Here is a 23,571-nt window from a genome sequence, read left to right as displayed (position 1 = left end):
CAAAATCGATGTGCAAGCGTTGCCAAGGGGAAGTGGCTGTCGGCCATGCAAAGAATTGCCGCGGCAGGGCGGATTGTTGTTCGGCACACGCCACGCAAGAAGAGCACATATTCGTAATCGCAGCATCGATTCCGAACCAAGTACAGTGCTGACGAGCAAGTTGGTTCGTTCGCACTATACCCCAATGTCCTTGGTGGAGAAGCTTTAAGACAGAGGACTGTAACGAACGTGGGACCACGACTCTGGATTGATCATTATCCGAACGCAACAACAAAACACCACGTCGGACAAAAAGTCTCCCCTTGTGAGCAAAAAATCGGCGAACCAACGGATCCTCGATCCGTGACTTTGACAAGGGCCAGTGCGTAGCAACAAAACGCAAAACAGTAGCAAGGACAGGGTCAGCAGCTGTGGCTGTAGCGACACGACGAAAATCAATCGGAAACGATTCGACCACGTCATCGGTTTCCGAAACAATGAACATGCAAGCAAGTGATTCGAAATCGTTTAATGTTCTTGCGACCTCATCACGCAATGCGTGGGGAACATTGCGCGCTCTGAAAAATTTCGGTTGCGCGTTCTCTTTCAGTTCCAAATGTGCTGCATAGTTCTTAGCGCAACCAAGGCCCGGTGCAAAAATGTCTGCAAATTCGTCACAAAGACTAGAAACACTGGCTGAAGGCACAGTCTGATTCACCGATAGGACCTGATTTACGATAGACAAGTTAAACAACTGAAATAAATCTAAACCAAACAAGTTCACTGCCGTAGAAGAACGAAGAACGTAAAATGACACAAGTTTTGTTTGTCCCTTGTATGTGGCAAGAAGGCTGCACTGTCCTAACACAAGTATCTGCTGTCCTAAATAACTATTGAGCTGAACATTTGCGGCACACAACGGAGGTTTGCCCAGTTGTCTGTACGTGTCTTTATTGAGCAAAGAAACTGCAACTCCGGTATCGAGCTGGAATGGTATCACTTTGCCTCCAAAGTCTAAGTCGACAAAAAGTTTATTGTCCTGCTGACGACAAGAGCGACTTTCACGTGCAATTTGAACTGATACAGGTACAGAAGCACTTGCGACGTTACGGGATTTCCGGCGACGTCGACGCACACTTTTTGTGGGACGAACACAGTCACTGTTAGATAAAGTGGCACTGGACGGGGTGGAATTAACGACATGAATGTCCATGGGCGAAGGTCCACGAGCCTGATTGTCCCTGGTTCGATTCCGGCGCGAAGCAAAGGGCCTGGAATGGTTTTGATTGTCTGATCTTAGCTTTTTCTGGCAAACACTTTGAACATGTCCTTTCTTATGACAGTAAAAGCAAATAGCGTGGCGTGACGGGCAATTGTCACGCGAATGTCTGGTTGCACACCGCGGGCATGATTTTAAAACTGCATTGGCATGCTTACGCGGCACACGTGTTTGCGAGCTAGGCTGCAGCTGTGCGGACGGGCGCGAGGGCTGTTTACTGTTCTGTGCAGTGCACCCGGCTGGCAGGTTAATGTGACACACAGCTGGCGAAGTTTCAAATGATTCCTGAGCAAAGTCAAGTGTGTCTTGCCTATCCAATATGTCTATCACTTGTTGAAGGGAGGGATTAACTAGTTTCAAAATCTGTTCCCGTATGCGAACATCAGAAACGTTCTGTGCTATTGCATCACGCACCATAGTATCTGAATACGGAAGTCCACATTCACATGCAAAATCACAATCCCTAGTAAGTCCTTGCAATGTTGCAACCCACTCCCTATTAGTCTGACCGGCCGTACGTTTGGTACGAAAGAACGTATACCTTTTTGCAACGACATTAACTGTTTCTTTGAAATAGGCATCTAAAGCAGACAAAATTTCTTCGTAGGACAGAGTTGCTACGTCACGTCAGGGAAACAATTTCACTATCACACGGTAGGTGGACACACCGACACAAGAAAGCAAAAACGGCTGCCGCTCATTACCTTGAATTCTGTAGGCGGCTAGATGGAAGCCGAATTGGCGGGACCATTCCGGCCAGGTCTCGTGGGCTGCGTCAAAGCTACGAAACGGAGGTGCAACCGCGTGTGTTGGCTGCAGTAGCGAGGAAGCGGCGGCGGCCGCATCGTTTTGCAGCGGACCCTGGACGAGCTGTCCAAGGGCATCCAATAAGGCCTGCGTCTGCTGATTCTGCAAGCGATAAAATTCGGACAGTACATCTGGCGAAGCCATGACACAAGGAAATGTAAGCAATTAGAAAGAACAAGATCCTGATTGATCCGCGTCGCCAAAATTGTTGTGTCGGCAGACTTGCCAACACTACGTACACTAATTGAAAGAGGCGGCCAAGATGCACGCGCTAACTCACGAAGGATGGAGTGAGGTCTGAAACAGGAGACTTAATGAATGCTATAAAGAAAAGTACGTAGCTCCTTTGGTACTTATCTTTTAATCCATCCTTTGTATACATCGTTCTTGATGAGACATCTGGAGATTGTGGCGATACAAGTGCGACTCTTTAGATACAAGCTATCTAAGGCTAATGGCGCCTTGCTAGGTCGTAGACTTGAACTTAGCTGAAGGCTATTCTGTCTCTCGGCAAATGAGAGCAAAGGCTTCGTCCGTATAGTCGCTAGCAACGTCGTCGTACAACTGGGGCGAGTTCTCGTACGTCTCTCGAGACCTGCCGTGTGGTGGCGCTCGGTCTGCGATCACACAGTGGCGACACGCGGGTCCGACATGTACTAATGGACCGCGGCCGATTTAAGCTACCACCTAGCAAGTGTTGTGTCTGGCAGTGACACCACATCTGACATTCCACGCTCCGATCCGTAGAATGCCAGTTTTCTTTCTCCTGATAACGACGTCCTCTTGAGTAGTCCCCGCCCGGAGATCCGAATGGGGGACTATTTTACCTCCGGAATATTTTACCCAAGAGGACGCCATCATCATTTAATCATACAGTAAAGCTGCATGCCCTCGGGAAAAATTACGGCTGTAGTTTCCCCTTGCTTTCAGCCGTTCGCAGTACCAGCACAGCAAGGCCGTTTTGGTTAATGTTACAACGCCAGATCAGTCAATCATCCAGACTGTTGCCCCTGCAACTTCTGAAAAGGCTGCTGCCCCTCTTCAGGAACCACATGTTTGTCTGGCCTCTCAACAGATACCCCTCCGTTGTGGTTGCACCTACGGTACGGCCATCTGTATCGCTGAGGCACGCAAGCCTCCCCACCAACGGCAAGGTCCATGGTTCATGGGGGAAGTTGGGCCATCTACCTTCATCAATTCCTTTGACACGTCCAATCCAGCCTAGCTGTCTTTCTGCTATTGTATGCGTAATACTATAATGAGTGTGTGCCGTTTCTCTTATTTCCTCGTTTCTTACATGCTCAAGCCGAGAAATTCCACAGTCTCTTCTCAGGTTGTCCATTTCTGAGGCTGTAAATCTCTTTTTATGTCTTTCTGTGAATTCCCAGAAATCACTTCCATAGAGTGTTATTGGTTCGACGGTGGATTTTTGTAAATGAATTTTAACCTTTAAACTCATTTCTGAGGAGCAAACGACGTGGTTTGGCAACGGCCTTGCCGCAGTGGCTACACCGGTTCCCGTGAGATCACCGAAGTTAAGCGCTGTCGGGCGTGGTCGGCACTTGGATAGGTGACCATCCGGGCCGCCATGCGCTGTTGCCATTTTTCGGGGTGCACTCAGCCTCATGATGCCAGTTGAGGAGCTAGTCGACCAAATAGTAGCGGCTCTGGTCAAAGAAAACCACCGTAACGACCGGGAGAGCGGTGTGCTGACCACACGCCCCTCCTATCCGCATCCTCAGTTGAGGATGACACGGCGGTCGGATGGTCCCGATGGGTTGCTTGTGGCCTGAAGACGGAGTGCAAAGGACGTGATTTAATTTTTGCATAGCCACCCTTTGTCTGAACCGTTTTTGGATATCCATGTCACATCTTCCATCACGTGACAGTTTACTACCTAGGTAGTTTAACTCTTTATACACTTTAGTAACATGCCCGTCAACGTCCAAATTACTTCCCTCTTCTCCAAAACGCAGGTATTCCGTGTTTTCAAAATTAATTTTCGAACCGCATTTTTATATACTCGTCCAAGATCTTCCTAAGCATGTAAGATACAGGATGTAGAAATAACACCACTGGTCCAAATGGCGTCGAATTGCAACGGAATATTATCGGGGAAGGCGGAAAACCTATGGTAGAAGAAAAAAATAGCATGAAAATTGATCAACAGATGGCGCTGTATGTGCCAGAATACACAAATGAAAACACCTGTCATGTGCACGATCCATTCAAGTTGGTATAAACAAGGCGGGTACACGGCTTTTGCTCCTCACGCGTCTGCGACGTTCACCATGACCGTCTCAATGCAGGATCGCGCTCTGCTAGTAAAGCTGTGTTACTAGAATAACGACTGAGCACCCGTCGCTCTGCAGAAATTCGGGACGCTCAAGTGTTTGAAAAAAGACGTTGGACCAATAACTGCCGTGGGTCTGGAGAAAATGATTCGGAAATTCGAAAAGACGGGTTGGTTCAAAAGGCTCTGAGAACTATGGGAATTAACATCTGAGGTCATCAGTCCCCTAGAACTTAGAACTACTTAAACCTAACTAACCTAAGGACATCACACACATCCATGCCCGAGGCAGGACTTGAACCTGCGACCGTAGCGGTCGCGCGGTTCCAGACTGAAGCGCCTAGAACCGCTCGGCAACACCGGCCGGCAAGACGGGTTGTTTTGGTGTGCAACCTGGTAGAGGGAGGAAGCGAATTGATTCGGCGTCAGTGGAAGCAGTGGCCACGGCAATGCAGGAGGAGACGAGTGGTGGTTTGTGCATACGTGTAGTGCACGAAGAATTGCCAGAACACTGGACATACCCGAGAGCACAGTGCGTAAAATACTATCCATTCAAAATTACCCGTGTGCATGAGTTGCTTCCTTTTGACCTGCAAGCAAGAGATACCTTTGCTTTAGAATTTCTTGCTCGCATGGAAGTGGACAATGATCGTCCGTGGAAGATTTTGTGGACAGACGACGTCCACTTCCATTTGACGGGATATGTCAATACACAGAGTTGTCAAATATGAGCAACGGAAAATCCACACGCAAGTCATCCTGTACCATTTCATCCTGAAAAGGTCATTGTGTGGTGCAGGTTTAGGGCATCATTTATCACAGGGCCATATTTTTTCGAAGAGACAGGTGCTTTGGGTCCTGTTACCTGTACTGTCACTGGTAAGCGTTGTGAGTGTCTTTTTATGCAGCACGTCATTCCAGCTCTCCAACAGCGTGAATGTGTGGATGGGATCATTTTTATGCAAGATGGCGCGCCTCCGCACATTGCAAATCCAGTTAAGCAGCTGCTGAAGCGCCATTTCGGAAATGCTAAAATTATCAGCCGCCATTTCCCTACAGCCTGGCCGTTCCGATCACCTACATCTACATCTACATGATTACTCTGCAATTCAAATTTAAGTGCTTGACAGAGGGTTCATCGAACCTCAATCATACTATCTCCCTATCATTCCACTCCCGAACAGCGCGCGGGAAAAACGAACACCTAAAGCTTTCTGTTCGAGCTCTGATTTCTCTTATTTTATTTTTATGATCATTCCTACCTATGTAGGTTGGGCTCAACAAAATATTTTCGCATTCGGAAGAGAAAGTTGTGACTGAAATTTCGTAAATAGATCTCGCCGCGACGAAAAACGTCTTTGCTTTAATGACTTCCATCCAGACTCGCGTATCATATCTGCCACACTCTCTCCCTTATTACGTGATAATACAAAACGAGCTGCCCTTTTTTGCACCCTTTCGATGTCCTCCGTCAATCCCACCTGGTAAGGATCCCACACTGCGCAGCAATATTCTAACAGAGGACGAACGAGTGTAGTGTAAGCTGTCTCTTTAGTGGACTTGTTGCATCTTCTAAGTGTCCTGCCAATGAAACGCAACCTTTGGCTCGCCTTCCCCACAATATTATCTATGTGGTCTTTCCAACTGAAGTTGTTCGTAATTTTTACACCCAGGTACTTAGTTGAATTGACAGCCTTGAGAATTGTACTATTTATCGAGTAATCGAATTCCAACGGATTTCTTTTGCAACTCATGTGGATCACCTCACACTTTTCGTTATTTGGCGTCAACTGCCACCTACCACACCATACAGCAATCTTTTCTAAATCGCTTTGCAACTGATACTGGTCTTCGGATGACCTTACTAGACGGTAAATTACAGCATCATCTGCGAACAACCTAAGAGAACTGCTCAGATTGTCACCCAGGTCATTTATATAGATCAGGAACAGCAGAGGTCCCAGGACGCTTCCCTGGGGAACACCTGATATCACTTCAGTTTTACTCGATGATTTGCCGTCTATTACTGCGAACTGCGACCTTCCTGACAGGAAATCACCAATCCAGTCGCACAACTGAGACGATACCCCGTAGGCCCGCAGCTTGACTAGAAGTCGCTTCTGAGGAACGGTGTCAAAAGCTTTCCGGAAATCTAGAAATACGGAATCAACGTGAGATCCCCTGTCGATAGCGGCCATTACTTCGTGCGAATAAAGAGCTAGCTGCGTTGCACAAGAACGATGTTTTCTGAAACCATGCTGATTACGTATCAATAGATCGTTCCCTTCGAGGTGATTCATAATGTTTGAATACAGTATATGTTCCAAAACCCTACTGCAAACCGACGTCAATGATATAGGTCTGTAGTTCGATGGATTACTCCTACTACCCTTCTTAAACACTGGTGCGACCTGCGCAATTTTCCAATCTGTAGGTACAGATCTATCAAAAAAAAAAAAAAAAATGGTTCAAATGGCTCTGAGCACTATGGGACTCAACTGCTGTGGTCATCAGTCCCCTAGAACTTAGAACTACTTAAACCTAACTAACCTAAGGACATCACACACATCCATGCCCGAGGCAGGATTCGAACCTGCGACCGTAGCAGTCGCACGGTTCCGGACTGCGCGCCTAGAACCGCGAGACCACCGCGGCCGGCCACAGATCTATCGGTGAGCGAGCGGTTGTATATGATTGCTAAGTAGGGAGCTATTGTATCAGCGTAATCTGAAAGGAACCTAATCGGTATACAATCTGCATCTGAAGACTTGCCCGTATCAAGCGATTTGAGTTGCTTCGCAACCCCTAAGGTATCTACTTCTAAGAAACTCATGCTAGCAGCTGTTCGTGTTTCAAATTCTGTAATAGTCCTTTCGTCTTCCCTGGTGAAGGAATTCGGAAAACTGCGTTCAATAACTCCGCTTTAGCGGCACAGTCGTCGGTAACAGTACCATCGGCACTGTGCAGCGAAGGTATTGACTGCGTCTTGCCGCTTGTGTACTTTACATACGACCAGAATTTCTTCGGATTTTCTACCACTTGATCTTAATCCCTATGACTTGTGGCTGTGGTGCTGTCTGAAAGATTGCAAACTTAGCTGCATTGAAGGCACGCATTGCGCAACACATTCTGAATGCGACCCCGGAAACACTTCGATCAGTTGTGGGACACGCTGTTTCTCGTTTTCAATTTGTTGCAGAAAACGGTGGTGAGCATATTGAACATGTTTGCGCCAGTCACACGGATATTAATAATCCGATTCGATTTTGATTGATGTTTTTTATGCGGTTGTTGGGCTCAGGACAATTAAAAACCAATCTTTCGCATCCGATGTGATGTGACCTTCCCGTGGTGGGTGGGCTTACATAAGTCCTCCCAACCCCCACCAACCAACCTACAAAGTTCTTCATTCTTGAAACTTCCTGGCAGATTTAAACTGTGAACCGGACCGAGACTCGAACTCGGGGCCTTTGCCTTTCGCGGGCAAGTGCTCTACCAACTGAGCTACGCAAGCACGACTCACGACCCGTCCTCACAGCTTTAATACCGCCAGTACCTCGTCAATTACCTTCCAAACTTCCCAGAAGCTCTCCTGCAGACCTTGCAGGACTAGCACTCCTGGAAGAAGGGATATTGCGGAGACATGGCTAACAGACAAGTAACGCTACGTGAAATAGCAGCAGAAGTCATAGTTGGACGTACGACAAACCTATCCACCTGGAAACGCAGGCGAAATTTGGCGTTAATGGACAATGGCAGCAGACTACCGATGAGAGTGCCTTTGTTAACAGCACGACATCGCCTGCAGCTCCTCTCCTGGAGGTCGTGACCATATCGGTTCGATACTAGACGACTGGAAAATCGTGGCCTGGTCAGATGACTTTCGATTTCAGTTGGTAAGAGCTAATTGTATGGTTCGAATGTGGCGCAGTCCTCATGAAGCCATGGACCCAAGTTGTCAATAAGGCACAGTCTTCGTAATGTCTTTACATGGAATGGACTGGCTCCTCTGGTCCAACTGAACCGCTCTTTGACTTGGAATGGTTATTTCTCGATTCAAAAAACTTCACCAATAGCCGTATGTTTTGGTTCATTTTATTTTATATCTCAAATGCCAGCAGTTTTGGCAACTCACAATTGCCATCTTCAAGCACAACAATCGGATTTACGGTTCCAGTTTCGTGCCACCATTCGATAAGACTGGTAATACGATAATAGCGTATGGGGCCTGAAGATGCCAATAGTGAGTTGCCGAAACTGGTAGCATTTGAAATATAAAATAAAATAAACCAAAACATACAGCTGTTGGTGAACGTTTTTGAATCAAGACAGGCCGATGTCCCCCAGGCCATAATGGACCGACAGAGACTGAAATGGTTATGTTCAGCTACTTCGAGACGATTTACAGCCATTCATGGACTTCATGTTCCCAAACAACGACGGAATTTTTATGGATGAGAATGCGCCATGTCACTACGCCTCAAAGGTTCGCGATGGTTTGAAGAACATTGTGGACAATTCGAGAGAACGATTTGGCCACCCACATCGCCGTCACGAGTCGTATCGAACATTTACTGGACAGTTCGTGCATGGAATCCCGCGCCAGCAATCGTTTCGCAGTTATGAACGCCTAGAGACGCAGCATGGCTCAGCATTTCTGCAGAGGACTTCCAACGACTGGCACGTCGAGTTACTGGACTAAGAAGATGGTCCGACACGATATTAGGTGGTGTCCGATGACTTTTGTCACCTCAGTGCATACTGTACACCTGTGTAGTGTAGTGTGGCGTGCTGCGACGTACGGTGCCGTGAGGCAGCCGCAGGAGCTTCCGCCGTATTGAGATTCTGGAGGGCATGCGGTGCCCTGGGCGGCGCTCGCTTATGAGAAATTCCTGAGGGCGGCGCAGGCCGGCAGAAACGACCCACAGGCTTTTTTAAAACATTTATTCCTGACCACCAGTCACGTAATCCTATGCGTACTTGCCCGTACTTTGACAAACGTTACATATTAAAATAGTAACATTCACTGTTTACAGGACATTTCTCAGATTTTCTCAAAAGAAATAATAGTTCCGTTTGTTATGTAAATTTAAGGTGGAGAGGGGGAGCGGAGAAGGAGAAAGAAACGGAAGGAATTCATGATGTCACCTCCTTCGGGATTTTATGTGGAATCAGAAGCGAGTGAAAACGTGTGCCAGATCAGGATCAGACACCACGGATTCATATAATTGATTCCCCCCAGCAACTTCAGAGCGAATGCACAGTCACGTTCGACCTCCTGCGGGGATCTCAGAGCGACGAGCATGGTTGACATGAACGGGGGCTGTGGATAAGTGCGCTGCTTGGGAATGTGGGGCGACTGAGGGGCGTACCGAGCTAGTTCGCCCAGTTGCGACAAAACACTGTGTCCGGGCTAGTACTACTAAGCAGGAGACCCCAGGTTCGATCCCAGTCCGCCACCCATTTTCACTAGTCGCCGATGATTCCGCATAAAGCCCCATTGCACCCTCCAATTTACGTAATTCACTGAAGAGTCAAAGAAACGTACGCGTGCCTCATACCGTGTAGCGCCCCCGCGAGCAAGCAGAAGTGCCGCAACAGGACGTGACATGGACTCGACTGATATCTGAAGTACTGCTGGAGGGAACTGACACCATGAATCCTGCAAGGCTGTCCATAAATCCGTAACAGTACGAGGGGATGGAGATCTCTTCTGAATAGCACGTCGCAAGGAGTCCCAGATATGCTCAATAATGATCATATCTGAGGAGTATGGTGGCCCGTGGAGGTGTTTAAACTCAGAAGACTGTTGCTAGAGCAACTCCGTAGCAATTCTGGACGCGTGAGGTGTCGCACTGTCGTGCTGGAATTGCCGAACTTCGTAGGAATGCACAATGGGCATGGATGGATCCAGGTGATCAGACAGGATGCTTACGTACCTGTCACCTGTCAGAGACGTACCTAGACCTATCAGCGGTTCGATATCACTCCAACTGCACACGCCCTACAGCATTAGAGAGTCTCCACCAGCTGAAATTCAGGATCCATGGGTTCATGAGGTTGTCTCCAACACGTACACGTCGATCCACTCGATACAATTTGAAACGAGACTCGTCCGACCAGGCAACTTGTTTCCAGTCATCAACAGTCCAATGTCTGTGTAGACGAGCCCATGCGAGGCCTATAGCTTTGTGTCGTGCAGTCATCAAGGGTACACGAGTGGGCCTTCGCCTCGGAAAGCGCATATCGATTATGTCCCGTTCAGTGATTTGCACACTGACATTTGTTGATGGCCCAGCACTGAAATCTGCAGCAATTTGCGGAAGCGTTGCACTTATGCCACGTTAAACGATTCGTTTCAGTCCTCTTTGGTCACGCCTTGCAGGATCTTTTTCCGGCCGCATTGATGTGGGAGATTTAATGTTTTTCGGATTCTTGATATTCATCGTAAAGTCGTGAAATGGTCGTACGGGAAACTCCCCACTTCATTGCTGCCTCGGAGATGCTGTGCCCGACCGCTATAACATCACGTTGAAACTCACTTGAATCTTGATAACCTGCCATAGTAGCAGCAGTAACCGATCTAACAACTGCACCAGACACTTGTTGTCTTACATGGGCGTTGCCTACCGCAGCGCCGTATTCTGCCTTTTTACACTTCTCTGTATTTGAACACGCAAAAAAATGGTTCAAATGGCTCTGAGCACTACGGGACTCAACATCTGAGGTCATCAGTCCCCTAGAACTTAGAACTACTTAAACCTAACTAACCTATCACACACATCCATGCCCGAGGCAGGATTCGAACCTGCGACTGTAGCAGTCACGCGGTTCCGGACTGAAGCGCCTAGTACCGCTCGGCCACCGCGGCCGGCTTGAATATGCATGTCCATACCAATTTTTTTTGGCGCTTCAGTGTAGAAGAACATCCTTCGAACAAACAGAGTGCCCACATGGAGCAATCAAGGTTTGATAACGAACCACCTGATAAATAGGTCACCATTTGAAAATTAATCTAGGGATCTGCCGTAGATGTACAAGTCAGGCCAAATTAAGTGGCCGTGGTGGGGTCGTTGGGGGGGGGGGGGAGAGGGGGCGGGTCTCGCCGCAGCGGGAAGTCGAAACGGCTCTTGAACAGAGCCTACGGTTGCGGGTGACTGCAGTCCGCACTCCAATTCCACTCGCCATCAGCCGCAGGCGTCACAATGACAACACCAGGTCGGCACAGTACTACACCACGCGCCTACTGGTCCCCTGTGATGCCCCTATGCAGACTCTCTCCGTACTGAAACTTCCTTGCAGATTAAAACCGTTTGCCGGCCTGAGACTCCAACTTGGGACCTTTGCCGTTCGCGAGCAAGTGCTCTACCATCCGAGCTACTCAAGCACGACTCACAACCCGTCCTCACAGCTTCAGTTCTGCCAGTACCTCGTCTGCTCCATTCCAAACTCTCCGTACTGCCGTCTCTTCCAGACCGCCAGGCCCCCGCATATCATGTGGGCGTGCCGCAAAGCTTATCGTTTACGAGGCCTGTCCGGAAAATTCCGGAACTGTCCACAACATTTTTCTACGCTTACCTTTTACTTATAGTGCATGGTTTCCTTCAAAATACTCTCCTCCACAATTGATACACCGCTACCAACGCCACTTCCGGAAGCAGTCTTGATACGTCCCTCGCCGGATCTCGCGAAGCGCCGTCTGCGAATTTTCTTTTATCTCGTCTACCATGGCAACACGTCGTCCTTCCAACGGAATTTTCAACTTTCGATACAAAAAACGTCCTCAGGGGCTTAAGGCTCATCTTGTTCTCATCTGCGCGTTCTGAAGGCTCTTCACAGATTGCGGGACGAAAGTGTTTCTGGTCTTGACTCACGAGCCGTGGGACAAACTTGCCGGCAACACGTTGCTTTCCAAGATGCTGTGTCAGGATTTCATGACATGATCAGACTGAAATGATACATTCTTCTGCAGTCTCTCGGACAGTCAGCCTTCGTTTCTCACGCACAATTTCGTTGACCTTCCTGATATAATCGTCGTCGGTAGACGTCGAAGGGTGCTCTGAACAAGGGCCATCTTTAACTTTCGTCTGGCCATTTTTAAATCTTTTGAACCATTCGTAATATCCAGTACGGCTTAAGCAGTTATCGCCATAGGCTTCCTGCATCATTTGGTGTGCCTCTGTAATGGTTTTACTGAGTTTCACGCAAAATGTAATGCAGACTCGTTGCTCCTCTAACTCTCCCACCTCTAAGTAAGAAAACTGTTCAACAGAACGTTGTACTCAATACAGCGCCGAACAATAACTAACAGACATACAACAATGAAACTTCCGACAGTTACACATTAAACACAGGCATGTACAGGGCTGCCAACCGCATTTCGCTCCAAACACCCTTGACGCGACATTAGGTATCTTTTGAAACTTTTTGGACAGACCTCGTAGACAGGGAAAACCTCATGAAAGTCCCAGTTTTCAAGAAGGGTCGTCGAGCAGATGCGCAAAACTATAGGGCTATATCTCTGACATCGATCTGTTGTAGAATTTTAGAACATGTTTTTTGCTCGCGTATCATGTCATTTCTGGAAACCCAGAATCTACTCTGTAGGAATCAACATGGATTCCGGAAACAGCGATCGTGTGAGACCCAAGTCGCTTTATTTGTTCATGAGACCCAGAAAATATGAGATACGGGATCCCAGGTAGATGCCATTTTCCTTGACTTCCGGAAGGCGTTCGATACAGTTTCGCATTGTCGCCTGATAAACAAAGTAAGAGCCTACGGAATGACCAGCTGTTTGGCTGGATTGAAGAATTTTTAGCAAACAGAACACGGCATGTTGTTCTCAATGGAGAGACGTCTATAGACGTTAAAGTAACCTCTGGCGTGCCACAGGGGAGTGCTATGGGACCATTGCTTTTCACAATATATGTAAATGACCTAGTAGATACTGTCGAAAGTTCCGTGTGGCTTTTCGCGGATGGCGCTGTAGTATACAGAGAAGTTGCAGCATTAGAAAATTGCAGCGAAATGCAGGAAGATCTGCAGCGGATAGGCACTTGGTGCTGGGAGTGGCAACTGACCCTTAACATAGACAAATGTAATGTATTGCGAATACATAGAAAGAAGGATCCTTCATTGTATGATTATATGATAGCGGAACAAACACTGGTAGCAGTTACTTCTGTAAAATATCTGGGAGTATGCGTACGGAACGATCTGAAGTGGAATGATCATATAAAATTAATTCTTGGCAAGGCGGGTACCAGGTTGAGATTCATTGGGAGAGTCCTTAGAAATTGCTTATCAGTGTGGGATCCGTACCAGGGCGGGTTGCCGGAGGAGATGGAGAAGATCCAAGGACGAGCGGCGCGTGCCGTCACAGGGTTATTTGGTAAGCGTGATAGCGTTACGGAGATGTTTAGCAAACTCAAGTGGCAGACTCTGCAAGAGAGGCGCTCTGCATCGCGGTGTAGCTTGCTGTCCAGGTTTCGAGAGGGTGCGTTTCTGGATGACGTATCGAATATATTGCTTCCCCCTACTTACACCTCCCGAGGAGATCACGAATGTAAAATTAGAGAGATTCGAGCGCGCGCGGAGGCTTTCCGGCAGCCGTTCTTCCCGCGAACCATACGCGACTGGAACAGGAAAGGGAGGTAATGACAGTGGCACATAAAGTGCCCTCCGCCACACACCGTTGGGTGGCTTGCGGAGTATAAATGTAGATGTAGATGTAGAAATACTCTCCTCCACAATTAATGCACCGCTCCCAACGCTGTTTCCACTTCCGGAAGCAGTCTTGGGACTCTTTTATCTCGTCTACCGGTATAATCAGGTATTGTAGAATAACGTACAGAGTACTCCAGTTGATAAAGACCATCCGGTTGTCCTCATGAGAAATCTTTGGAGCCGGCCGCTGTGGCCGAGAGGTTCCAGCCGCTTCAGTCCGGAACCGTGTGGCTACTACGGTCGCAGGTTCGAGTCCTGCCTCGGGCATGGATGTGTGTGATGTCCTTACGTTAGTTAGGTTTAAGTAGTTTTAAGTCTAGGGGACTGATGACCTCAGATGTTAAGTCGCGTAGTGCTTAGAGCCATTTTTAAATCTTTGGACACCACGGCGGAATATTTGAAAGCCAGGTTCGTTGCGTAAATGCGAACAAACAATTAAAATGGAAAACTGGAATCTATATTCATGGGAGAGGTCCGATTTTTCCAGATAAATTGGCTTACTACACTGCGGAACTCCAGTACATTCGAATGGTGAAACCATGTACCGGAAATATTTATTTCGCTGTTTATTTATTGAGATGAGCAACCAGTAAACTCTGCGGGGTAAGCTGCCCGCGCGGAATATGAAATATTTCCGCTCGCGGTGTTTCCAGACCGGAGAATTTAATACACGTCCAGCAAACGCGGTGAACGTGTTAACTGCAGTGGCGGGAACCCGACGGACAGCCCACCTTTGCTGGAGGTCGCGGGAAATACAGTGACGGAAAAAAATGACAACACCAAAAAGTAATGTAGAGTAACGAAATTTCGAGAATACATTTGTCTAGGTAACATATTTAAGTGTTTAACTTTGCAAGACCACAGGTTAATGTAAGCGCGAGATAGGCCATTGCAAATGTACATTAATTAATGTTAAAAAATATATCGGCTCAACCACTTGTTTATAGTGTAAAACACTAAGATTGACGCGTTTCGGAAGTCAAGCTTCCATCATCAGAATAATAAAAAGTAAAAGAACCTGTTAAAACTCGCTAAAATGGAACATGCACCAGGCACAATAAAATTGATAATAAAATTAAAACATCGTGGCTACTTCCCTTGTTGCAGCCGTGTCTTCCGAGGTGCATCTCCACATAGTCGTCAAAATATAAAAAACTCTAAAATGGTGTCGCCTATGGTGTTCAACGGCTCTCTCCTCTATCGTCGTAAACCGCCCGTGTGTCTTCGTTCATACCACACACCACGTAGCCAAACACGACACTGAAACGCGAGTGGGCTCACGCGCAAGTAAACAAGGAAGTCACAGAGATATCTAAACAAACAGATAACGTATACATGTTCTAAGGACCTCATGAAATGATGGTATCTTGCCAATTGCTAAAAATGTAGTTACTAAAAGAAACCAGTGAAATGTTTGAAAAAGTTATTTGTATCACCAGTTAGCTGTTCATTTAGTGTGTTCTGATTATCCACACCTGACTTCCGAAACGCGTCAGTGTTTTACACTATAAAGAAGTGGTTGGGCCGATATATTTTTTAACATTGTCATTCACAACCACGACCTCTCATCCAGTATGGATAAAATCAAAGTACCTTAATTACCGTCGGCCGAAGTGGCCGTGCGGTTAAAGGCGCTGCAGTCTGGAACCGCAGGACCGCTACGGTCGCAGGTTCGAATCCTGCCTGGGGCATGGATGTGTGTGATGTCCTTAGGTTAGTTAGGTTTAAGTAGTTCTAAGTTCTAGGGGACTAATGACCTCAGCAGTTGAGTCCCATAGTGCTCAGAGCCATTTGAACCATTTGAACCTTAATTACCGGCGTGACCGCCAGAATGTTGAATATAACCATGCCAACGTTCATGCGTTGTGCTATACAGCTGCCGGGGGATGGTGTTTCGTGCACTTGGTCAGTCAATACAGGGAGGTTAATACTGTGTGTCGATGGCGCTGCATTGTCACCGGATGGTGCCCCGTAAGTACTGGACCGGAGACAGATCAGGTGATAGAGCAGGCCAAGGCAATATATCGACACTGTACAGCGTGTTGGTTTACAGCAGCGGTATGTGATCGAGCGATATCCTGTTGGAAAACACACTTTGAAGTGGTCATCATAAATGGCGTGGCTATAGTACATATCATGAGACTGACGTACCTCGTACAGGTCTGCAGTCAGGCTGCGTGGCATAACCACGACAGCGCTCCTGCTGTCATACGGAAGCGCACCCCAGACCAAACCTACAAGTGTAGGTCAGGCGTGTCTAGCACGCAGACAGATTCGTTGCTAGTCCTCAATTGGCCTTCTGCTAAACAATACATGGCCTTCACTGGCACCGAGACAGAACCAGCTTTCACCATAAAACACAGCAGACCTCAACCCTGTCCTCGTATTAGCTCTCGCTTGACACCGTTGAAGTCGCAAATGGCGTTGGTTTGGGGTCAGTAGGACGTACGCTACAAGGCGGCTGGTTCTGGGATGTCCTTGAAGTAACCGATTTGTGACAGTTAGTTGTGTCACTGTGGCGCGAATTGCTGCTGAAATTGATGATGCAGATAGAGTATGATTCGACGGAGCCATACGCCGATCACGATAGTCTTCCCTCTCGGTAGTGCTACGTGGCCGTCCGGAACCCGGTCTTCTTGCGACCGTACACTCTCGTGACCATCGCTGACGCAGTCATTTACAGTGGCTATATTCCTACACTACTGGCCATTAAAATTGTTACACCACGATAATGACGTGCTACAGACGCGAAATTAACCGACAGTAAGAAGATGCTGCGATATGCAAATTATTAGCTTTTCAGAGCATTCACACAAGGTTGGCGCCGGTGGCCATACCTACAACGTGCTGACATGAGGAAAGTTTCCAACCGATTTCTCATACACAAACAGCAGTTGACTGACGTTGCCTGGTGAAACGTTGTTGTGATGCCTCGTGTAAGGAGGAGAAATGCGTACCATCACGTTTCCCACTTTGATAAAGGTCGGATTGTAGCCTATCGCGATTGACGTTTATCGTATCGCGACACTGCTGCTCGCGTTGGTCGAGATCCAATGACTGTTAGCCGAATATGCAATCGGTGGGTTCAGGAGGGTAATACGGAACGCCGTGCTGGATCCCAACGGCCTCGTATCACTAGCAGTCGAGATGACAGGCATATTATCCGCATGGCTGTAACGGATCGTGCAGCCACATCTCGATCCCTGAGTCAACAGATGGGGACCTTTACAGGACAGCAACCGTCTGCACGAACAGTTCTACGACGTTTGCAGCAGCATGGACTATCAGCTCGGAGACCGTGGCTGCGGTTACCCATGACGCTGCATCACAGACAGGAGCGCCTGCGATGGTGTAGTCAACGACGAACCTGGGAGCACGAATGGCAAAACGTCATTTTTTCGGATGAATCCATATTCTGTTTACAGCATCATGATGGTCGCATCCGTGTTTGGCGACATCGCGGTGAACGCACATCGGAAGCGTGTATTCGTGATAGCCATACTGGCGTATCACCCGACGTGAAGGTATGGGGTGCCATTGGTTACACGTCTCGGTCACCTCTTGTTCGCATTGACGGCACTTTGAACAGTAGACGTTACATTTCAGATGTGTTACGACCCGTGGCTCTACCCTTCATTCGATCCCTGCGAAACCCTACATTTCAGCAGGATAATGCACGACTGCATGTTGCAGGTCTTTCTGGATACAGAAAATGTTCGACTCCTGCCTTGGCCAGCACATTCTCCAAATCTCTCACCAATTGAAAACGTCTGGTCAATGGTGGCCGAGCAACTGGCTCGTCACAATACGTCAGTCACTACTCTTGATGAACTGTGGTATCGTGTTGAAGCTGCATGGGCAGCTGTACCTGTACACGGCATCCAAGCTCTGACTCAATGGCCAGGCGTATCAAGGCCGTTATTACGGCCATAAGTGGTTGTTCTGGGTACTGATTTCTCAGGATCTATGCACCAAAATTGCGTGAAAATGTAATCACATGTCAGTTCTAGTATAATATTGTTTGTCCAATGAATAGCCGTTTATCATCTGCATTTCTTCTTGGTGTAGCAATTTTAATGGCCAGTAGTGTATATCAACGTCTCGGTCGAGGCACGACTGAGAAAAGAGCAAGCTGGGTTTAGAGAGGATCTCATGAACACACTGCGTATAATACTTGAGCAGGGTGCAGAGTGGCAGAACACACTCTACCTTACATTCATTGATTTTGAAAAGGCATTTGACTCTCTTAATAGGAGAGTTATGTGGCATACCTTGGAAGAATATGGAATACCATCAAAGATAATGAATATTATTAAAGCCATGTATGCTGCACATGAATGTAGGGTGCTGCACAATGGAAAACTTAGTGAATCCTTCGAAACAATTGCTGGGGTGAGGCAGGGATGTATTCTGTCACCTACCTTGTTTTTGTTTCTACTGGACAGCATAATGAAAACAGTTGTTGATGGTAGGAGAAGAGGTATTCAGTGGCGTATGCAAGACAAGGTTGAAGACCTTTGCTGACGATATCTGTCTGCTCTCCCAAAGATTGCGTGACATGGAAGAAAATCTGGAAAGACTGAAAGAGGAAGAAGAAATTGCGGAACTTAAAATAAATGTTCAGGAAACTAAGGAAATGAGAATGGGCTCTGAAAAAACCAGCGAAGCTAACAGTGTGTGCAAAGGAATTGGAACAAGTAGACTCCTTTGTATATCTAGGAAGTACCGTCTGTAAAGATGGAGGGGCCGAGGAGGATGTAAAGAGTCGGATACGGAAGGCAAATGGAGCCTTTGTACAACTGTACCTTGTGTGGCGTAATAAGAACATCTAGAGACGAACCAAGCTGCGCTTGTTCAATAGCAACGTAAAGTCAGTCCTGCTGTATAGTTGCAAAACATGGGAGGTAACACATATGATTGTAAACCAGCTGCAAGTCTTCATAAATCGGTGTCTTCGGCAAATTATAAATGTGAGGTGGCCAGATGTTATATCAAATCACTAATTGTGGGAGATGACAAACCAGCGACCAATCAGTGAACGAATAAAGGAAAGAAAATGGTGGATTGGTCACACAATACGCAAATAACAAGGAGCTGTCGAAAAGGCAGCACTGGATTGGAACGCACAAGAAACACGTAGACGTGGCCGCCGAAAAAGACACGGAAGAGAACGGTGGAAGGAGACGCTCTGAAAGCTGGTAAAACATGGAGTGAAGTGAAATTTTTGGCTGCCAACACAACCAGATGGAAGGTCTTTACTGTTGCCCTAAGATCCAACAGGAAATAAGCCAAGTAAACCATATTCCTGCCAAGTCTTTGTGCTTCAGTATCGCAGAACGAACATCCAGCTTCTTCTGACTCTATTACATGACCTCGGTCAACCTCAGGGAGGTGTCGATAATGCCATCTTTATCGCCTTAGAGGCATTCTTGTCTCACATCATTTCACCACGTCCAGTCACAAAGGTATCTAACGCATATTGCGTGTACCGAAAGAAAACGTTATAGTGCATCCTACGAACGCCTTTCTTATGCGATTGGCGCGAAAACGAATAGTCATCATCTTTCAGACGTAAAAACACGGCTTCTAGCTTTCGTTTGTGTCTCAAAACTCCTCTGTGGTGCTGTGATTTTTCCATCAGTGTAGCTGGATGTGGAATTGCAGGTCCGGCGATGTAAATCGTTTACCACTGAGCAGTTGGCCTGGCTGCCTACCTTCTGCAGGGCGTTTCCACGTGTACATGATGAGCATGATCATCACATTCTGCATCATTTTCATTTGCTTTGGGCCTGTGTCCCACTTCAACACGGGGTCGGCCTTGTTACTACGGATTTGGCGACGTTAGTGTCACAGGGTGGCCGGGTGCCCTTCCTGTCACCACCCCATACCCCCAGGTCAGAATTAGTGTATCCCATGTAAGCCATGAAATAGTGCGAACGTTTTTCAAATGTCTGCGAGTCGTGTACTGGAGACGATACGCGGGGACCAGCCCGGTATTCACCTAGTTGGATGTGGAAAACCGCCTAAAAACCACATCCAGGCTGGCTGGCACACCGACCCTCGTCGCTAATCCGTCGGGCGGATTCGATCCGGGGCTGGCGCGCTTACCCAGGTACAGGAAGCAGTGCATTAGCGCCCTCGGCTAACCTGGCGGGTGTAATTATCGCATTCCGCATTATTTACGATCGAACCAATGTCGGTCCGCTGAAGAGACTCAGAAACAGGAGGCCTTAATTCAAAACAATTCTACATCTGCATCTACAGACATACCCCGCATGCCACTGTATACGGTGCGTGGCGGAGGCTACCCTGTACCACGACTAGTAATTTCCTTCCCTGTTCCACTCGCAAACAGAGCGAGGGAAAGACGACTGTCTACATCCCTAATTTCTCTTACCTTCGTGTTTCTTACGAGAAACATAGAGTGGCGTCAGTAGAACTGATCCGCAATCAGCTTAGTAGTGTCCCTCAAAAAGACCGACACCTTCCCTCCAGCGATTGCAGTTTGAGCTGACGAAGCATCTTCGTAATACTTGCGTGTTGATCGAACCCACCGGTGATAATTCTAGCAGCTCGCCTCTTAGTTGCTTCGATCTCTTGCTTTAATGCGACCTGGTGGAGATCCAAAACACTCGAATAGGTCGCACTAGTGTTCTATACGCGACCAAATGGTTCAAACGGCTCTGAGCACTATGGGTCGTAACATCTGAGGTCATTAGTCCCCTAGAATTTAGAACTACTTAAAAACCAACCGAAGGACATCACACACATCCATGCCCGAGGCATGATTCGAACCTGCGACCGTAGGGGTCGCTCGGTTCCAGACTGTAGCGCCTAGAACCGCACGGCCACTCCGGCCGGCAAATGGCTATGAGGACTATGGGACTTAACTTCTGAGGCCATCAGTCCCCTAGAACTTAGAACTACTTAAACCTAACTAACCTAAGGACATCACACACATATATTCCCAAGGCAGGATTCGAACCTGCGACCGTAGCGGTCTCGCGGTTCCAGTCTGAAGCGCCTAGAACCGCTCGGCCACAACGGCCGACACTATCTTCACGTCCATATTATTCATATTATACTGCAGGACGGTTAAGTTTGCTTTGACAACCTACCTGTGTATTGTATGTATTTGTATCACCTATCCCTAGTATTAATTTATAACTATGGGACAGTTAATTTCTCCGTTTTCACCCTCCCACGTCAAATATCGGTGAGGGGGAGGGGGGAGGGGGTGGAGCGGCGTTGGGTGTCAAGAGTGCAGGCACCGCGCACTTCAGCCAACTGACAAAAAAAAAAAGATGAAAAAACAAGAAACAGAGAGCCGAGATCTTTACATTGAATTTAAAACTTTTTAAAGGTAAAAAATGAAGTAGAAACTGTTACTGTCACTGGGAACTGCAAGGACCTGCCATGGGGTAAGGAGTCATTTGTTGGCCAGCGAGTAGCATAGGAATGTGGGTGTAGGAATGTGGTGGTGTAACGATGGAGGAATGGTGCATAGCAACGATGGAGTACTGCACTGTACTAATCGCCAGTAGTAACAAAAATTGCCGTTGCCGTGAACAACCTTGTTTTCGCTCGTAAAAGCAGTTACCGCACAATAACATGGTTATTCTAAATGATGGACCCATTTTCAAAACTTAATATTTATTCAAGTACAAATCCAAAATGGACAAGCTTTATATCAATGAAAAGAGGGAGTTTCAAAGTTTTTTTTTCCATAACGTTTTATTTCAATTTAATAAATTTAATAATTTGTAATTAATTAGTTTCTTAATAATTAGTCAATAATTTCAAATGTGATAAATGTTATAAATGTTCGATGTGGCCACTGTTGGCTGCGGAAGCCAAACTCGTCCCACACACGCAAAAGCGTATCTGCTGTTACTGAGTGCAAAAACGGCAGCAGGGATCCGGTTCCACAGATCGTTCAGAGTGGTTGGTAGAGGCGGGACTTGAACAGTTTCCTTCACGTAACCCCATACAAAACAGTTGCAGGGTGTGAGATCAGGAGATCTTGGTGGCAAGAAGTGGAGAGCCAGGTGCTCAAGTCCCCTGCGACCAATCCAGTGCTGAGGAATGGAGTCATCCAAAAAGTCTCACACATCACAGTGCCAATGGGACGGAGCAATTGCGGCTACTGAGCGCTGGGTGGGTTCACTCTGACGTCAGCAGCGCGGCTTGCTACTGCGCATACACCTCGTGAACGCTACCATAGTTGCAGACTTGCCACACTGAACTCTGGCGAATTCGTCGCCTCCGCCTGTTGTGTTGTCATGGGACTTTGTCAGCACACTCCACTACAGGTAGCTGACTGTCAAACATGGCCTTACGGATGCCTGTGCTACCGATATCGTGGTCTGTGTCGTATAGAACAATCTGAACTTTCTCGCATTGTTATTACATTTCATTGATGGCATCCTGTGATGGACTTTAATTTTTCCGGCGTACAAGGATCCTGCGTTGTTCAAACCAACGGCTAATGCTTATGCGAGTTAGGAAAATTGTTTACCTATTACTGTAGGTTAGAGCGAACGAAAACCTCGTGGCAATATAAACCTGTCGTCGTATCAATGCGCAAGGCATTTCCTTTTGCAGCACCTGACGGACGTAATCGCACTATCTAGGCATCACACTCCATTTTCTGCCATTAGCAGTGTGACTATAGTTCGATTAAAATTGCTTGATAGCTGACACTTCACCCTTTGGAGCGGGTTGCCGCCAATCAGAAAGCTCGTCGTCACGTCCGGACCGTTTGCGCCGTTACCAAACTGCCACAAAAATTGGCAAGTTCACTTCGAATTCATTGTCCGGCATTCGTTCTTGAAGTGTTTGGATCCCGAGTGATGGGTCTGGCACTTTTATTATGTATTTCATCACACATGATAACCACACCAAAATCAACGTGCATGGGCGCGCACGCACACAAACACACACACACACACACACACACACGCACACACACACACGCACACACACACACGCACACACACACACACACACACACACACACACACACACACACACACACACACACACACACACACACACGCACGCACGCACGCACACGCTCACACACAACGCACATGCACACACAAACACACACACACACACACACACACACACAACAGTGCTAATGAAATACACATGTCTCTCACACAGCACTAACCAGACACTACTGGATACTTCGCTCAAGACAGGATTCAGTGTCACATATACAGTTATCATAATCACAGACGTCAGCTTACATTAGATAAGCTTCGCACCACATATGACGAATTTTTGAAGGCTACAACTCATCGTTGCGATTTGGTCATCAGAGTCACAAATATAACCACTTAATGAGGATAGTGGCATATTGTAACGGCTAGCATATAAACCTGGTGTGTAGAAGCTCGTAGATTCGAGTCTCGTCAGGTGTAGCTAAATTATTTTTGTTTCTAAATCTAATATTTTAATTGAGTTTTATTGGTTTAAA

General features: G+C 47.3%; 1 pseudogene; it reads left to right on the top strand.

The window, feature by feature from the left end:
* The first annotated feature begins 3,549 nt into the window (after positions 1-3,549).
* LOC126210927 (5S ribosomal RNA) lies at positions 3,550-3,667 on the top strand (annotated as a pseudogene).
* The last annotated feature ends 19,904 nt before the right edge of the window (positions 3,668-23,571 follow it).

Source organism: Schistocerca nitens, chromosome 10, assembly GCF_023898315.1.
Source record: "Schistocerca nitens isolate TAMUIC-IGC-003100 chromosome 10, iqSchNite1.1, whole genome shotgun sequence".
Lineage (NCBI taxonomy): Eukaryota > Metazoa > Arthropoda > Insecta > Orthoptera > Acrididae > Schistocerca > Schistocerca nitens.
The sequence above is the reverse complement of the archived record's forward strand: the minus strand, read 5'-3'. Positions and strand labels throughout refer to the sequence as shown.